We start from the raw sequence: 18,646 nt of genomic DNA on the forward strand, positions 1-18,646 counted from the left end.
TGCGAGGTCTTTGTGTGTTTCCTCAAGCAATGCAGAATATAAACAAACGTTTATGACACTAAAGAGTATCTATATGTGCTTATGCAAGATGAAAAAGGTTAGCTCAAGTACACACACTGATGCCTTCTCAAATAAAATCCTTTTAAAGAAACTTCCTAAAAATAAAGGATGCACAGGAGGGTTTAGTTCAGACAGTAGCTAGTCCTGGGTTGCAGCACTAGCTCCTCTATTGCTTTTGGACGTCTTAACTCTTCAACAGTTGTTGCTTTCATTAATTAACTTGCACTGATGCTGCACAAATAGTGAAAAAAATATGTCCTTTATATAGAGAGCTTACAACTTAGACATGATGCTAAATGTATCATTACAGAATTGTTACCACCCACTTAGTGGAAGCCCAAGGCATAGGGATACTCTTACCTTACTTTCGTGTATCTACTTCTCCCCAGTAAGCCAAGATCCAGTGTCAGACAGAAATCCTTAATCTTGGAGGTAGTAAAATGACCTGGCAAGAGTCCTAACTGAGCCACTAAATGTCCTCAGCCCTTCATGAAGTAACTCTCATTTAAAACAGACAGCTGTTACGTCATTGCCTTTAGATTTGGCAATGGGTGGAAAGCTACGAGATCACCAGTCAGAAGCGAAAAAGCTGTTCTTCGGAATAGCAGATGGTAGTCCCAAAATATGTAGCTACCTGTCTGAGAAGAAACATACAAATATCCAAAAGGAATTAGTGTACCCTTTACATTTGACTAGCTTAATTTCCTGTGCTGAAGAAAAGCCCTCTTGCCCTTACTCCTGTCTGTGATGTAGGGATACAGACAGTGAGAAAATCAATCTGTCATTGATACTAATACCACCCCTTTATCCCGATTTCTAGTTGCATGTCAACTATCTGATAGGAATATATCTGCAAATGCTCTGCTGTTCTGGGTTTGCTCATCTCTTGAAATAGACAGCTACTTATCAGAGAAAATTTTCCAAGAGATTTGGTGGCTGCTGTGATAGAGGATCATACCCCTATACTAATCCTGATATGAATTTTAGCTTGATATTTCACTAGAAAACATAAAAAATCCTTTGGCTCTATTTTTTTTTCATAGGTCATAATATTGATCTTGAGCAAAGTCTACATTGTGTTCACATCTGAGACATGTAATGAACCAACACACATTCTGTGAAGGGCAAGGTCACAGGGATGTGTAGTTGATAAATGTTCTGTTTTGATTCTTCAGGTTCGTAATTCTGGTGCTTTGTCTCTAATCCACTTTTGAATCTGGGCTGCTGAGGAAAATGCTACTATTTGTGTACAAGGAAGGTCAGACAAATGGATTAGTAGAAGAAAAAATATCAGTAATCTGTTGATTTTTCTATTTCCCAATTTATCATGTAACGGGAAAAATTACAACTGATTTTATAATGGGACTGGAAATGCAACATCAGAGGGACTATCATATGCATTTTTTCCCCACCAGGAGTAGTTTAATGATTACATGTGGTGTAACTTTGCTTTTGGTGGATCAAGTCCTGCATATCTGAACAACTGCATTAGTTAAGAAATCTTTACAGCCAAATTTCTAACTGACAATTTTCCACTCTCTCCATGTTAATGCACTTTAGTGCCATAGCTCTTCTGACTGCTTCTGTGTGCTGGCAATTACCCTGATTAAAAACCCATTTGAGAGCTTCTAAGGTGAAAGCTTAAAGCTTTAATGCTCCCCGTGATATGCAAGAAAAAATTCACACTGTTCTCAAAATACCTGAGCAGTTACTTAATAATGCAGCCATTCCATGTATCAAAATGGGAGTATGCAAAAGAAGGAACTTGTGCTCTCCAAATATTTGTAGCAAAAAGAAATTGGGAGAAGGACTTTGGATAAGGGCCTGTAGGGACAGGTCAAGGGGCAATGGCTTTAAACTGACAGAGGGGAGATTGAGATGAGATCTTAGGCAGAAGGTCTTCCCTGCGAGGGTGGTGAGGCGCTGGCACAGGGTGCCCAGAGAAGCTGTGGCTGCCCCATCCCTGGCAGTGTTCAAGGCCAGGCTGGACGGGGCTTGGAGCAACCAGGTCTAGTGAAAGGTGTCCCTGCCCATGGCAGGGGGTTGGAACTACATAATCTTTAAGGTCTGTTTCAACCCAAACCATTCCGTCATTCTATGAAAAGGAGAATGCTTACTGTTTGTAAAGAAAATTCTGTTATCACCTTCACAGTAGCAAAATAATGAGTAGAAACAAAAAACTGACCCTGAGGTTCCAGTGTCCCTTTTTCCCTGACACCTGAATGATTTTGAAGCACAGGAGGACAAGAAACGGATTATATATATGTTGTTCAAATTCTGGCATACTTTGACTTGCAGGAGCCACTTCTGTATGTTAGACCAAAGGTTTGCTATAATTTTATGGTAAGTTTAGTCATCTAGAGGCTGTCTGGAAGGTAGAATTTCTATAGAGCACATATTAAGAAGATATTCCCTCCCATCTCTGTCATTTCTCAGCCTAGTTTCATTCTCACCTCTCAGTATGTCGCACTCTGGAGTGCTTGAATTCTCCTGTAGTAAGGATGATCTTACCACCCTTGTTTAGCCCTTCAGTTTCTGGTGGCCTGCATGTAGCATATACTCCTAAATTGATAAAAAGAAACATATTTCATTAGTTAACTACTTAGAATATGCTAAGGTTATCTATTTATACTTGGTGCTGAAATCAAGCTGGGAAACCCTAAAGAAAGAAGAGACAACTAAGTACATCTGAAGTGGGATGAAATGCAACTCCACCAGCTGAACCTCTTTCTTTCATGGTTTGGGGTTTTTTTGCAAATAATTTATAATACTTAGGGAAAAAAAATATACAGCAGTTAGGAATAAACTCAATAATAAGAGAAGTTATATTAAAGAACATAAAAAAATAAATTCAATGTTGTATCAACATAGGAATATCATGAAGTACTAGAAAGCTAAGAAGATAATAACCTATCAACCAGATTTTATTCCTTGAAATAAATCAGAATATCTATCTTATCTGTCTGTCTGTCTATCCAAACTGAGTACACTGATCACCTCTGAGAAGACTTTTTTGCATTAGACAGCCAACCTGAATTTACAGACCAATAAAAAAGTATGAATAAATAATATTTTTGCCACTAAAATGGCACAGATTCTTATTTTGCTGTAACTACTCCTTCTAATCTGTCTCATTCAGAGAAAGCAGAAAAACTGACATCTTAAAAATTCTGTTTTGTTCACACACACTTAATATTTAGTGTTAGTTTTGTTTTACTGTTTCCTTTTCACCATTTCACTTCTTTGCTCTGCCCACCACTATAACCACTTTTGTGACATGAGATTAAGGGCTTCATTAAATGCAAAAATGAGCAATCCAAAGCATCCTAAATATTGGATACATTTTTTTAAACCTTTTTTTTTGTTTTTTTAAATCAGAACTGCCCAAGAACTTTTGCTATTGTTGCTCAAACTCCATGCAGCCAATATCAGATGCAGATGCTACAGCTAATTACGCCAAAAAAAAAAGTATTATTCAGGTTTCACACACTCAATAAACAAGCTTTTTTCTTCCACACAGATCACATCTATTTTTACAAACAATTTAGCAGGTGAGTTTTTATTCATGTAATCTCTTTATCCATCCTACCTTATATTTAGACTTTGTACATCAATCAATAGGAACTGTGGTAGCACGAATAATTTTTGTCCAATGGATTTCCCATAGCACTGGCATACATTAGCTCAAGGTGAAGAAGCTGAGAGGATAATAATCAGAATAACCATGGAGGAATTATGCACCCAACTGCACATAAGAGGTTGAAATTTTAGCTTTGGGTTCTTGTGCTATTACAGACTTTGACAGCAAAGCAAGAATGGCTGTTATTGTCAAAGACAAAATATCAAATCATGTGCTTATTGTCAAAAATCAACATCTTTGCCCTGGCTTGGGCTGGGATAGAGTTAATTTTCTCCCTAGTAGCTGATGCAGTGTTGTGGTTTGGCTTCAGTCTGAGAACAAGGCTGATTGGTTTAACTGCTGCTCAGTAGCACTTACTCTGATCAAGGACTTTTCAGTTTCTTCTGTTTTGCCAGTAAGCAGGGGCACGGGAACCCAGGATGGAGCAGAGACAAGACACCTGACCCGAACTAGCTGAAGAGATATTACATACCACAGCATATCGTGCCCAGTATATAAACTGGGGGGAATCACCCAGAAGGACTGTTCACTGCTCGGGTCAGCCTGAGCATCAGTCAGCGGGTGGTGAGCAATTTTATTGCACATCACTTGGGTTTCATTCCTCTGTCTCTCATCATCATTATTATTAGTATTATTATAATTTACTTCTATTATTCAAATGCTCTCATCTCAGCCTGAGGGTTTTACGTTTTCCCAGTTCTCCCCATCCTATCAGAGTGAGAGGAGAGTGATCAAATGATTGCATGATACTGAGTTGCCAGCTGGGTTAAACCAGAACAGTCCTTTCTTGGCACCTAATGTGCATCACAAACGACTGAGATAAGGACAGATACGACCAGAATATGTTAAAACAAACCTGTTAATAAGCATTCAATGTATTGGTTTAATAGTCACTGTTACAGTGTTGATCTATTTGCTCTCAAGAGTTGTTGTGCTTGTTCTCAGGGTTGCATTATCCCATACCTTATTCGCGGTGTGTGCTTCCTGGGGTTATATTTATCATCCCTAGCACCTGGGCTAAGAAAATAATTTTATTGTACTTTGTAGTACTGGCTTATGATAGAATAATAATAGTTGCCTCCATGATGGCCAACACACATACTCTGGAAGAAGTGTAAGGACAATCAGGGTTTTATTTCCTATATTAAGCACAGACTATTCAAGAAATGGTTAAACCATTTCTTGTTCTCTATTTCTTCTTCTTTTTTAATAATTTATAACATTTGATTGCTTTCTCAGAATTGCTAAACACTAAACTGATGCTTTTATCGATCTGTGGGTCATAATTCCATGATCTCAGCCATGAGTGGTAATGATGAGCTCTGAACCCATCATTTTGCACACAAAGACATCTCTTATTTTTGATGTTACATGCTATCCTTCTACACTAAACTTCATGTTTCATTTTACTACCCACTGACTTTTATCAAGTCTATCATTCTGTGAAGATGGTCTTCATCTAAACTATTCTGAAAAGCTTTTTCCAGGTGATTTGCAAGTATGTGGAAAATTGGGCCCATTTAAATCAGCATTCTTTGAACAAAACAGTCCACAGCATTCTGTTGAGAGCATAAAATTAGAGCAAGAAGAGAAGGAATGCTCTGAATATTATTCCAGAATCCAGCAGTTTACCTTGTGGGGAGACTTTCACAACTAGAGATGGAGATTTTGTATTTAAAAGTTCCAGATGGATTTTTGTTCCATTAATTTTTGTTCCAAATCCAAGTAAATTTTCACCATCCACAGACGCTCTTAATAAGCCCAGTGTACAATTACTTTTCCACCATGAAGAAAAGAGATTAAAGAAAAAAAAATAAAAATGAAATATTAAAATTAAAATTGCTCAGATTTTGCCTTTGTGAGTAAAGAATATTCTGTTGTTGGGTTTGTCCTTGCCACTTCAAATGATGCACAGAAATAATAAAGCCTTTGTAGTTTTCCCTTACGCAAATCCTAGTGTTTTTTTGGAGAGGTAAATTAAACCATTACCTATGTTGCTTTTTCTTTTCCAGACGAAAGCATTTGTTTCAGTACTTTGTGTTTCAACAGTACCTCCATGTATTTCAGAACAAGGAAAACAGTCCTCTTTATTGTATAACTTGACACCATATAGGCATCCACTGATTGCAACAAACCTAGCCAGTCAGTATTCAAGTCCGGTACATGTGCTGGATAATATGAAAGAGGCATACAGGCATATATCTGGGAATAAGCACCAGAGTAATAAATTCCAGTCCAATAAGCTAACTGCAGAAACTCAGAAAAGCACCTACTAAACCCCAGGATTTTTCTTTCAGCTGCTAGTGGCTTCAAGACTGATGAAAGCAACATGCAAATGGCTGTAAATACTAAGGTAAATAAAAGGTAGCAATGATCATACCTGAATTGAGAAACTAAAGGAAAGTTAAAAAATTCACCTGAGTTCACAGGTTTTAACACAGTAGCTGAATTCTGGTTTCTGATTCTACAATCAAGTGATTCTGTAATCATGCTTTCTGTAATTGTTATTCATTGCCAGTGTGACAGAAAAAAAGTACTGAACACCAATTTGTGAGCTTTGTTGGTTGGGTACGTATTACTATAAGCAATAACTTCCAAAGTGAAAGGTCTGGGTGTGATTATCCTGAGAAAAAAAGGGGCCTTAGGAGCCCTTGAAATGTGCCATGTTCTTGCCCATCCTGGAATATTCACTTAGTAAAAGGGAAATATCGGAGAAATAGTACTGAAATGGACTCAAGTGACCTTGTTGAATGCACAGTAAATGTGTATCAGAGTGGAGAGCAGAGCACGCTACTTAACCCTCAGCGTCAGGAAGCAATTAAATCTGCTAATTACCAAATAATGTGCACAAATGCTCAAAGGCAAGCAAAAGCAGTAATAATTAACCATTCTGCAAAGAAAATTTTCCTTCTCTCTCTCCAACTGTTCCTGGGTTTTCTAAAAAGACATTTTAACACAGCAGCAACTTCAGCCAACTTAATGTCACACTAAACAACCTTTACTTTCTGCTTGGAGATGGCAGATTTCTGATCCCCAACAGTCAGGCTGCAAAAATGGACACTATGTTGTCCCCTGTGGTAGCAAAATTGAGAGCAGTTAATGTTTCATACCAACTGCCACTGGAGAATGGAAAGGTAGAGCAAATTCTAATCTTGCTTTTTAAAGGTGCAAAAGATGGGGTGTGGTGGTGAAGATGAAAACTGGTCTGTTAAAATCTTGGGATATTGCAAGAGCACAGGACCTCAGAGCATTAGACTAAATGCATGTGCTTTTCCACCTTCAAAGAGCAGGTCTTCTATTCATTCCATATTCTATACAACCAAAGAAGAACAAAACTACTCCTAAGGATTCTTTTCTGACAAACTCCCCTGAGCTCTGAGAACCCAAAGGCTGCTGAATCAAGCACATGAAGAGGTTATTGTAAAAGTCCAGCGCACAAGAAAACACAGATGAATTAAATGAAAGATAATCTCTTAAGTGTCAATAAATGGTCAATGCAACATCACCAAAACAGACTCAACTCCATTCTTCCCAAGTAATGTTACTCTCTCACATATTTATTATCCTCTAATACATCACACCAGCATGCAGCTGCAATAAAGTAGAGAAAGGTCTGCCCTAGAAACATCTGCTGAGCACCTCATTAGCATCTGAGGATACTGGAGCATCCATGTAGTCAGTGCACAAAGAAACACAACTGAGGAATGGCCCTGCCTGTGCCCCAGCTTCTCACCGGGGGCCCGGCGGCCCGAAACCCACAGCCAGGGGCCCCGCCTCCTGTAACGGCTTCCGCCCAGCGTCACTGCCTGCTGCACCCCAGGCCCGTCCCGCCCTGTCTCTCCGCGGCTCGAGGCCCCGGCGGGGATGCGGTTTGTGACCGGCCCGTCCGACCGGCCAGCGGCGCTCTTCTGATCGGCCCGGCCCCGCTCCCGCCCCGGGATGACTGTTTGTGTCACGTCTCCGCCCGAGCCAAAACGTGCGCGGGAGGCGCTGCGGGTCCTGCCGATAAACAGAGGCTAAACACCATTTGCTGTTCAAACTCAGTTAAAGCTCCACCAACATCAGCGACAGGCTCGGGATCTCACATGGATTTGTCACTACACCGCTGATTTTTAAAGTTTATGGCCAATGATCCGAAGCGCGCACTCACCTCATGAAAGGAGAGCTGTCAACCTCAAGGAGTTCCCTTGGTCGCAGTCCCGACCCAACGGGAGAGTCCCAACTGCAGCTCCGCTGCTTCAAGCAGGACCGACACGAAACGGCTCCTTTTGTACTCCAGTCAGTCCTGAGCTCTGGTCAGCTATGGTCACGTACCCCCCATGGGCTCAGGACACAATTCCTGCCCCTTTCAGTTTAAACTTAGTATGTCCACTCCAGCAAAGGATTTCAGCTTAAACACAAGAGTTAGGGCACTCACCAGTCTTACCTGTGTTTGCTGTTCACTGTCTTACAGAGACGTGGACAGCAGCTATGTTTGTTGTTGTTTTGCCTGTTTTCTGTCATTTGCTGGCAGAATTCCAATCTTCTGGGGCCAATTTGGTTCTCACCTCCAGTGATGCATACTCAGTCATCACCATCTAAAGAACAATGTGAAAGGACTACTGAAATGACCTGACTTGGTCTGAGGAATTGTCAGCAGCTGAAAAGCAAACCTATTTTCTCAGGTTTTGGCCACTAATAGTATTAGTCAAAGACCAGAAACCTGTTTGTAACAACGATCTTGTTCTCATATACAATCTATTCCATTTCAGATAAAAATTTGTCATTTAAAGTTACAAATTATGTTCTACATTTCGGTCTCTTACAGCGTTTTCAAAGTAGTTTCCATTACATTAATGATCATATGCTATGGGTGACAGCACTGTTACAAGCTTTACTCTATTCAGGGTATGTCTGCATACCCTGTGGGGCTTAGTTGCCTCCTGAGGTTAACCACAGCAGTTCTTTTAAAAGGAGCTGAGGAGTTTAACACCTCAGTAAGCTGTGGAATCCATACAAGACTGGGCCTGAAGTTCTTCCTAAAAATGATCACTAGTGAAATACTTAATATATACTTATATAAATGGTCAGAGACTGCAGTAGATTATCAGCTGAATTCGATTTTAAAATATGTATGAAAGTATGTAATACATCTTTTCCTCAGCTCTTCCTCAAAACAGGAAAGCTGTCAAGGTACTTGCTATGTTGTGAACTATTACGCTTACTGTGAATCAGGAACACTGTGATTGTTTTGCCAACAACTTGGAAAATATGCAGGCCTGTTTATATCTTACAGAGATCTTTTTGCCTTTCAGTGTCTCTTTTTATCAGTTCAGTTAAAGTGCAAGACTGGACCTCAGGGATCTGTAGTGTTTAACGTATTATTGTAAAGATTTTGTGGTGTTTTTGCCAATATCGCTGGCTAAAGATCCAGGTTATCTTCATTGGAATTCCTGGCAGGATTTTTTTAATAAAATACTCCGTAACAAGAAAATTTCAAAATGAAGCGTTCTTTGGATACCTCATAGTCTCCAAGCCCTCATTAAATTGCCATTTATACAATATGCTTCCTAACCACCAGGGTCACTTTGCTGTGAAGGTACATCACAAAGGGAGAGCCATAAATCTTAATGAGTATTTCACAACTCTCTTTGGCAATTAAAGTTTTAAACAGCATTTTCTCTGCATAGCCAATAAAATGAGAATCAGACGGCAACTGCAGGATAGCCTGGGTAAAATGAGCCAACTGCTATCCCATATTATTTCACATTGAGGGGAAAAATACATGCTAAGCTGGAAGACAGTACTGACTTGTGGCACTGTGTAGCTACAAAAAGTTCTATGGAGTTCTTTGGCTCATAGGGCAAAATACTTTTAGGAACTAATTTCAAATACACTGAATTTCTTTATTATCCAAGTGTTCAGAGAACAACAATCCACACTTTCTGGGAAACACAGTCTGTTGCTGATCCCCTCTCTTACAGGGGAAAACCTCCACTCAATCCAGTGTGGACAATCCCTCCAGTGCTTCCATTTCCCATCAAACTGGGACCAGGGTTATATGGCATTTCTAGCCAATTTTAGCAGTTTTCAACCCACCAGTCATGCTAACCATGTTTACAGAAACATCGTAAGTGATGCTAGATTCTCAGAAGGGTAAAGAAGGAGCCACAGTCACGCCATGTGGCACCGGCCCTGACCAAAAAGCCTTCACAGACAGAAGTTCACCAAAGCCTTCCGCCATTCAGGTTCAGGCGGAGATGTGACACAAACGCTCATCCCCGTGCGGGAGAGGGGCCAAGTCGATCTGGAGTGTGGCGCAGACCGGTCGGACGGGGCTTGGAACAGGCCTAGGGTGCACCAGACAATGACGCTACGTGGAAACAGCTACAGGAAACCGCCCTTCCCCGCCCCGCCGGCTGCTGCCGATGACCGGCTGCTGAGGATCCTGGTAGGTACGTCCCCGTGGAGGCAGAGTGAGTGCGGAACTTTTCATTGATATGCGGCTCAATTAGGGGTTGACATAAGCAACAGGTGGGGAAATGAGGAGTTAAACTGTCAGGTAAAGCTGTAAATGCAGTGGGGTAACTGGTGCAGTGGAAGAACCCCCCTTGTCTCAAAGTCAACTCTGGCTGTAGAGGAGGAGAGAATGGCAGCTCTGGAAGTGACTCTGAGCCCTCACAAGGAAAATACAGTAGAATTTGACACACTACCCCGTGTCAGGGTGTGAAGTTTGGGATGCAGAGAGGCAGCAGCTGCTCGAGTGAGGCTTTTGCAGACTGCCCCTGCACTACCACAATCCAGAACAGCCTGTGTCACTCAGCATCTGCAGAACAGTGCATCTCTGCAGTAATTAAAGCTCTAGAGAAGAGACACATTATCTTCTCTTATAACTCACCAGTCTGGCCAGTCCATGAGGCTGGTGGCCAGTGCCTTCTAACAATTGATTACAACACATTGAACACCAATACTCCACCACTGACTGCTGCTGTCCCATGCATAACCTCTTGTCATGACAGCCATACAGGCTGCTGCCCACCTCTCGTTGGCCATTCCAGATGTTAAGGAGAGGTTATTTATGCTTCCCTTAAGGGAAGACAAACCTCAGTTTGCTTTCACTTGGGAGTGGATACAATGCACCTTTAACTGACTCCCACAATGTTCTGCTTGCCAAATGGTCCTAAGATGTTACTATAAAGCAGCAGCATTAGAAATTAGCACTGGGAAGATAGCTGAGGAAGAGGGTGAGGGCAGCATGCAGATAGGAGAGCTGCAAGTTCTACTCTTGGCCACAGAAAGTGGCACTACTGTCATTGGAAGCGATGCTATCCAGAGGGACCTGGACAGGACAGAGACGTGGACCAGTGCAAACATGTTCAACAAGGCCAAATGCAAGATCCTGCAATCACAAGTTTAGCTACAGGCTGGACAGAGACTGAATGAAACAGCCCTGAGGAGAAGGACTTGGAGGTGTCCAAGACAAGAAGATTGACAAGAAGCTCAACATGATCTGTCTGTATGTGCTTGCAGCCCAGAAAACAGCCATGTCCTGAGCTCCATCAAAAGGAGCTGCTCAAACAAGTGCAGAGGAGGCCACAAAGATGGCTACAAGACACCTGGAGGGGTGCTTTGAACAAGAGCAGGTAAGTGACAGGACAAGGGGGAATGGCTTTAACCTGACAGAGGTAAACTGAGATGAGCTCTTAGACAGAAGTTCTTCCCTGTGAGGGTGCTGAGGCACTGGCACAGGGTGCCCAGAGAAGCTGTGGCTGCCCCATCCCTGGCAGTGTTCAAGGCCAAGTTGGATGGGGCTTGGAGCAACCTGGTCTTGTGGAAGGTGTCCGTGCCAGTGAAGGGGGGGCATGGAACTATACAATCTTTAAAGTCCCTTTCAACCCAAACTGTTCCATGATTTTATGATTCTAAATAATATTGTGACATGAACTGTGAAACATGAGAACACCATTGAGTTCTAGGATGATTAGTCTGTGCATTTCAAAACAAGTACCTTACTTACTGAAATCTTTATTCTAAGTTTCTTAGTATAGAGCTTTTGAATTATATAGATACTACCTTCTATGGCATGCTTTCTGAAGATACTTTGTAAGTTCTACTTTAGAAATTAAAATAGTCATGCAGCTTGCATGCAGAGACTTACTCTTTTTTTTTTTTTCCCCCATGATTCATTTTTATCAAACATGCAGTGCATCACAGATTTTCTGATTGGGATGATATTCATCCCTCTAAGAAGCTTTTGTATTGAAGGAATTTATTTTAAAGTGTAGGAAATACAGTTTCAGGGCTAAGCAGATGCTTTGCAACTTAATTTTGTTCCTGCTTTATTGAACTTCTGTTTCATTTTCATTAATTTCTAACAGCTTCTAGTGTGCCCAATACTACTTATAAAAATTCCAGAATTACATTTAGAATAAAAAAAATAATTTTAAAGTTACATTTTAGAAGACTACTCTTCTAAAATTCTGGTGATCTGGAAGCACACAGTAGAGGAAATAAGAAGAGGAAAAAGGAGCAAACCTGGAGTGGTTTTATTTAACTTCATATGTAAAGAATTGGATGGGAAAGGAAGTTAACCAGTATAGATAAAGAGACCATGAATCTGATAGACAAACTGAAATCATTCTGCAGTTTGATTCAGGTATGAGCCAAGGAGAACAGTTCTTACAAATAGTTTTCATAGTGCATTGCATATGTAAAATATGAGAGAAAGACAAGGAAAACATATAGCAACTCTTTGGATGGCATTATACAGATTAAATGTCCTTGAAGAATAACAAATGAAGTAGAGGCTTCCTCTTTCACGGACACCCCCTTGTCGTGGGGAAAGAGCTTGCGAGCCCTTGTGAAGTTGGGAGCTATGCTGGTGGTGGCTTATGCTTCCACAGGGTCTCCCATGCCAGTCAGCTCTCAAATGAAGGGTCAGACAAAGTGTGTCCATGGGCAGGATAAGCTCACTAGCCTTCGGGCAACTATCCTAGGAGAAGGACAATTCCAACTTCAAACCCAGGCAGATGGAGCTCGTATAGCCCTGTAAGGCCATCCATCTAAGAGAAGGATACTCTAATCAAACCTATGACCTGAGGACTTTGCTGTCACTGTCCAAGCTTGCTAGGCCCTGGCAGATAAACCTCAGGTGTAAAGGGTGAGGCCAGTTCTGCACACGCTGTGCCTCACCTAAAATAAATCCACTGCGCAGGCCCGAAGGGTTTATCCACACTTGCAAAGCCCTGTAGCGACAAGCAAGGGACGAAATGGCAGGTGATAAGGTGCACTGGAAGTCGCAGACCCAACCCTGCATGCAGGCGGCTGAGGACATTGGTCGCTTGAGACTGACCCAGGAGATGACAGTCTTGTTCGGCAGCATCCTGAATGACCAAGCAGCCTTTTTCAAGGACAGCACTGCTTGCTCCATATGGAGAGAAGCCTAGAAAAGGTGGCCTAATCAAAGCTCATCCCCCCCTTCACCTGGTTGGCTAGCCACAGCCAACGGGCATCTTCTATTGCTGTCAATTAAAGGCAAAGAGACAAAGGCATACACCTGCCTCCAAAGGTGTGTCCAGATTGACACTCGCATGTTGGAACATCAGAACCATGCTTGATACAGTGAACAGTGGGCGTCCTGAGTGCCGTTCTGCGCTAACTGCCCATGAATTGTCACGACTTAACATTGATATTGCTGCTCTGAGTGAAGTTCATTTTCATGAGGAAGGTAGCCTCAAAGAACATGGTGCTGGCTATACATTCTACTGGTCAGGCAAACCCAAAACTGAAAGGCATCTTTCTGGAGTCGGCTTCATGAGTAAAAACTCCATAGCCTCTAAACTTCAAAATTTGCCGATAGGTCATTCCAATCATATTATCTCCTTACGTCTTCCACTACACAATAAGCAACATGTTGTTCTTTTCAGCATATATGCTCCAACTCTGCAAGCTGACCCTGCAGAAAAAGAAAAATTCTCCTCCGACCTGCGTCACCCCACTCAAAAGGTTCCTATAGAAGATAAGATCATAATCCTTGGTGACTTCAACGCCCGAGTAGGAAAGAACTTTGAAGCCTGGAAAGGAGTACTAGGCAAGCACGTTGTTGGCAGCTGCAATGATAATGGTCACCTCTTACTAGAGTTCTGTGCAGAACAACAGCTTACCATCACCAACACTATCTTCCAGCAGAAAGACAGCTTGAAGACAATCTGGATGCATCCTCGATCTAAACATTGGCACCTTATTGATTATGTTTTAGTGTGCCAGAGAAATATTCGTGATGTCTGTCACACCCGAGTGATGCCTAGTGCAGAATGTCAAACAGATAACCGCCTTGTGCGTTGCAAACTTAATTTCCACCTCAAGCCCAGACCTAAGAAGGGTGGCATTCCGAGGAGGAGTCTCAATGTTAATAATCTCCAAATAGCTGCAGTGAGGGACAGCTTTCAGGCTAACCTTCAAACTAGGCTTGAAGACCAGCTTATAGATTCTTCTCCTGAAGCACTTTGGCAACATATTAAAAATAGCATCCTGCAGTCCTCCATAGAATCCATTGGGTTCTCCTCCAAGAAGAACAAAGACTGGCTTGACAATAGCAACCAGGAGGTCAAGGAATTGCTGACAAAAAAGAGATCTGCTCATCAAGCACACCTCGCTCAACCACTTTGCCATGTAAGAAAAGCAGCCTTTTGTCTTGCATGTAGCAAACTCCAACAGAAACTTAGAGACATCCAGAACAAGTGGTGGCTCAACCTAGCAGAAAAGATTCAACTATGCACAGATTTGGGTGACCACAGATTCGATGAGGCTCTGAAGGCAGTGTACGGACCCACATTTCAGGTTCAAAGCCCCTTACTTAGTGCAGATGGCCAAACACTTCTTACAGATAAAATCTCCATCCTGAATCGTTGGTCTGAACATTTTCAAACTCTCTTTAGTTCTAATCGTGTAGTCCAAGGCGAAGTAATCCAGCACATTCTGCAACATCCTGTGAAAAACTAATTGGATTTAGTCCCTACCATGGAAGAGACTCTTAAGGCCATACAGCAGGTGAAAACTGGCAAGGCAGCTGGGGTTGACGGAGTCCCACCTGGAATATAGAATCCTGGAGGCCAAGCACTTCATGCTAAATTTCATGAGCTAGTTGTGTGCTGTTGGGAACAAGGCAAAATACCGTCAGACTTTCGTGACGCAATCATCGTCATCTGTATAAGAAAAAAGGTGTCAAGTCAGACTGCTCAAGCTACCGTGGTATAACTCTGCTCTCCATTGCTGGTAAAATTCTTGCAAGAATACTATTGAACAGACTAGTACCCGCTATCGCAGAAGAATTTCTACCTGAAAGTCAGTGTGGCTTCAGAGCTAATAGAAGTACCACAGACATGGTATTTGTTCTCAGAGAACTGCAAGAAAAGTGTAGAGAACAGAACATGGGGCTATATGTAACTTTCATTGACCTCACCAAAGCTTTTGACACTGTGAGCAGGAAAGGCTTGTGGCTGATCTTGGAACGATTAGGTTGTCCCCCCAAGTTCCTCAAAATGATTATTCTGTTACAGTAGGATCAGCAAGGCCAAGTCAGGTATGGTGATGCACTCTGAGCCTTTTCCAATAACCACTGGTGTGAAACAAGGTTGCATTCTCGCACCGACCTTATCACAATCTTCTTCAGCATGATGTCCAAAGGGCTACAGCAGACCTTGACGAACAAGACGGCATTTATATTCGATATCGTACCGATGGCAGCCTATTCAATCTAAGGCGACTGAAGGCACACACTAAGACCCTAAACCATCTTGTCCGTGAACTGCTTTTTGCTGCTGATGCTGCCCTTGTTGCCCACACAGAAGCAGCTCTGCAGCGTTTAACAACTTGCTTTGTGAAGGCGGCTGAGGTTTTTAGGCTGGAAGTTAGCTTGAAGAAGACAGTAGTCTTCTACCAACCTGCACCGCAAGAAGATTATCACCATCCCCATATTACCATCAGCGAGTCAGAGCTTAAGACAGTTCAGCAGTTCAGCTATCTGGGAAGCATCATTTCCTCGAATGCCACGATTGACAAAGAGATAGACAACAGAATAGCAAAGGCATATAGAGCCTTTGGAAAACTCCATAAAAGAGTCTGGTGCAATAAACACCTGAAGAAAAGTACAAAGATCAGTGTCTATAGAGCCATTGCATTGTCTACTCTTCTATATGGGTCTGAATCATGGGTCATCTACCATCATCACCTGCGACTCCTGGAACGCTTTCATCAGTACTGCCTCCATACAATTCTAAACATCCATTGGACTGACTATGTGTCTAATGTCACTGTCCTCAAACAGGCAGGGTCACCAGCATCAAGGCCATATTGCTGAAGTTGCAGCTGTGCTGGGCAGGGCACGTCTCTAGGATGAAGGATCACCACCTCCCCAAGATCGTGTTTTACGGTGAACTTGCCACGGGTAGCAGCAAGAGAGGTGCCCCAAATAAGAGATATAAGAACTCCTTGAAACAATACCTTAGCCTTGGCCAAATTGGCTACCATCAGTGGTCCACCTTGGCCTCCAATCGGGAGACTTGGAGGCACACCGTACATAATGCCGCTGACTCCTTTGAGAGCTCACGAAGAACTAGTCTCAAGGAGAAAAGACAATGCAGAAAGAATCGCGCCCCACCTGTACCACCCAAGGAGACCTTCTGCTGTGCTTTTTGTAGCCGGATTTGCCTATCCCACATTGGCCTTCTTAGTCATCAGCGCGCTTGTAGTAAGCATGGATAAAGCCCTTCTCAAATCTTCGTTCGCAAAGTCAAGCCATGAATGTATGAATGAATGAGAGGCTTCCATTTGTAGTGAAGTACAAAGATATGGGAAGATTTAATCGGAGCAGAATGCATGATGGAAGTAGGGACACTGAATTTGATATTGCAGCTAATGCAGAATCCGTAGAGGTGTTGGACACAAAAGGCATGGTTTTGCAAGTCATGGAGAAAAATCAGCAAAGAGGAATTTTGAACTTTGTACTTTTGCTGTACTTCTACCACAGTAATACTTGGAGAGCTTTCATCAAAAATACATCAGTGGTTCTCATAAATAACTACTGATGCAAATAAAATGCTTGAAAACATTTCCTAAAAATATCCTAACAATATTTTCCTTCTCTACTATAGGTTTCTTAAAATGTCCCCAATTTTAAAAATGGTTTTCTTGTCTTGCACCTTTTTTCTACTACATTTTTTCAATGCATTTAGCAAAACCCCATTGTAAAGATGAAAATTTACTTCACAATAACCAAACCTTTCAAATTGTTCCAACACAAATATTTTTGGTGACATTTGTTCCCTGAAGTTTTACTCTGTTACTACTCACCATGAAATACATATCAATTCCAGCTTCAGAAACTGCATTCTATTCTTCCCCATTTTAGCAGGTGATAAATCAAAGGGGACACAACAAAAGTGAACAAGAAGTTGGACTCTAGGGAGGACGGTAAGACAGTCCTTTCTAGGATGGGAAAAAAGGATTCCAAACTACTAAATCTTAGGTTTAAGAAAGTTATTCAGTGTTCTGAAGAAGTCTACAAAGCTGATGTTTTCCAGTTGTCAGTTTTCTTAAGAAAAGTTTGTTTATGAAAAGCGAGTGTTTTTTTTCTATGATTTACTTACTTATGTTTGATAGTCTTTCCATTGGCTCTTTGCACAGCTTCTTTTCAGTGTCTGCACCTTTTTATAATAGCATAGTAAGAAAGATATGGACATGACCTCATAGCAGCTTCCAGTATCTGAAGGGGGCCTATAGGGATGCTGGGGTGGACTCTTCATTAGGGACTGTAGTGGTAAGACAAGGGGTAATGGGGTAAAACTTAAACAGGGGAAGTTTAGATTGGATATAAGGAGGAAATTCTTTCCTGTTAGGGTGGTGAGGCACTGGAATAGGTTGTCCAAGGGAGGTTGTGAATGCTTCATCCCTGGCAGTGTTCAAGGCCAGGTTAGATGAGGCCTTGGGTAATATGGTTTAGGTCGAGGTGTCCCTGCCCATGGCAGGGGGGTTGGAGCTTAATGATCTTGAGGTCCTTTCCAACCCTAACTATTCTATGATTCTATGATTCTATGACTTCTTAGTCTCTTTCCTCTGCAACCTACGGTGCTTCTAAGGAGTTGTCCATTAGAAGACTATCCCAGGTTGCCTTTTTATTTCTGGGCAAACAAGAGAAGAGGTAAATAAGTGGCTGCAAGCCTTAGTATATTTTGAGGAATAAAAACAATGATTTATTTACTTCAAAAAGCACTTATCTTTGCTCTGAGAATTAAAATTAAAGGCAAGGACCAAATTTGCTTGTGCTGGTTAATCAGATAACCACGTGAGCTGTTCAGCACAATGGCTTAAAACAGAACAGAAAAGGTACTGTGAAAAGGAGAGAAAATATATTTGAAAATCATTAAATACAGTTTCTCTTCATCTGCCATCCATGGCATGTATTTTCTTGGCCAGTACTTTGTATTTCCAAGTCATTGCTAGGTTGAGCAGTGGATTAAAGGGGCTGTGGTGGGAAGCTGCACCTGTTTTAATCAATATAACATGAAAACAAGAAAGAAGCCCAGCACATCCTTGAACATCTGATGCACTGTTTGCCTTAGGTCCTGCTATGAACATAAAATAGTCAGTCTGTGAACTGCTGGTGCTTTACAATAGAGCAATGTGAGAAATTCTGTATTGCCTCCTTGCTGCTGTCCTCGAAGACATGGAAAGTTTGAAAACAGGCATTCCTTTCCCATTGAAACAACTCTGGGACAGTAGACTTGGAAAAGAGACATCTTACAGTAGGAGGTGGCTTCTTAAGAAGACATTGTCTATACAAAGCAGGTGTGCTCTAATACTTTTGCCCTTTTTGTCCTTTCTTTACCTTTCTCCTGCTTTCTCATTCTGAATTTGAAGTGTCTCAGTTGCTACTCTAACACACTGCTACCTCAAGATCTTCATTTTTCT

The sequence above is a fragment of the Neopsephotus bourkii genome, unplaced genomic scaffold, assembly GCF_033783945.1.
Source record: "Neopsephotus bourkii isolate Nb327-2 ecotype Australia unplaced genomic scaffold, CSIRO-AGI_Nbou_v1 NB_768, whole genome shotgun sequence".
NCBI lineage: Eukaryota > Metazoa > Chordata > Aves > Psittaciformes > Psittacidae > Neopsephotus > Neopsephotus bourkii.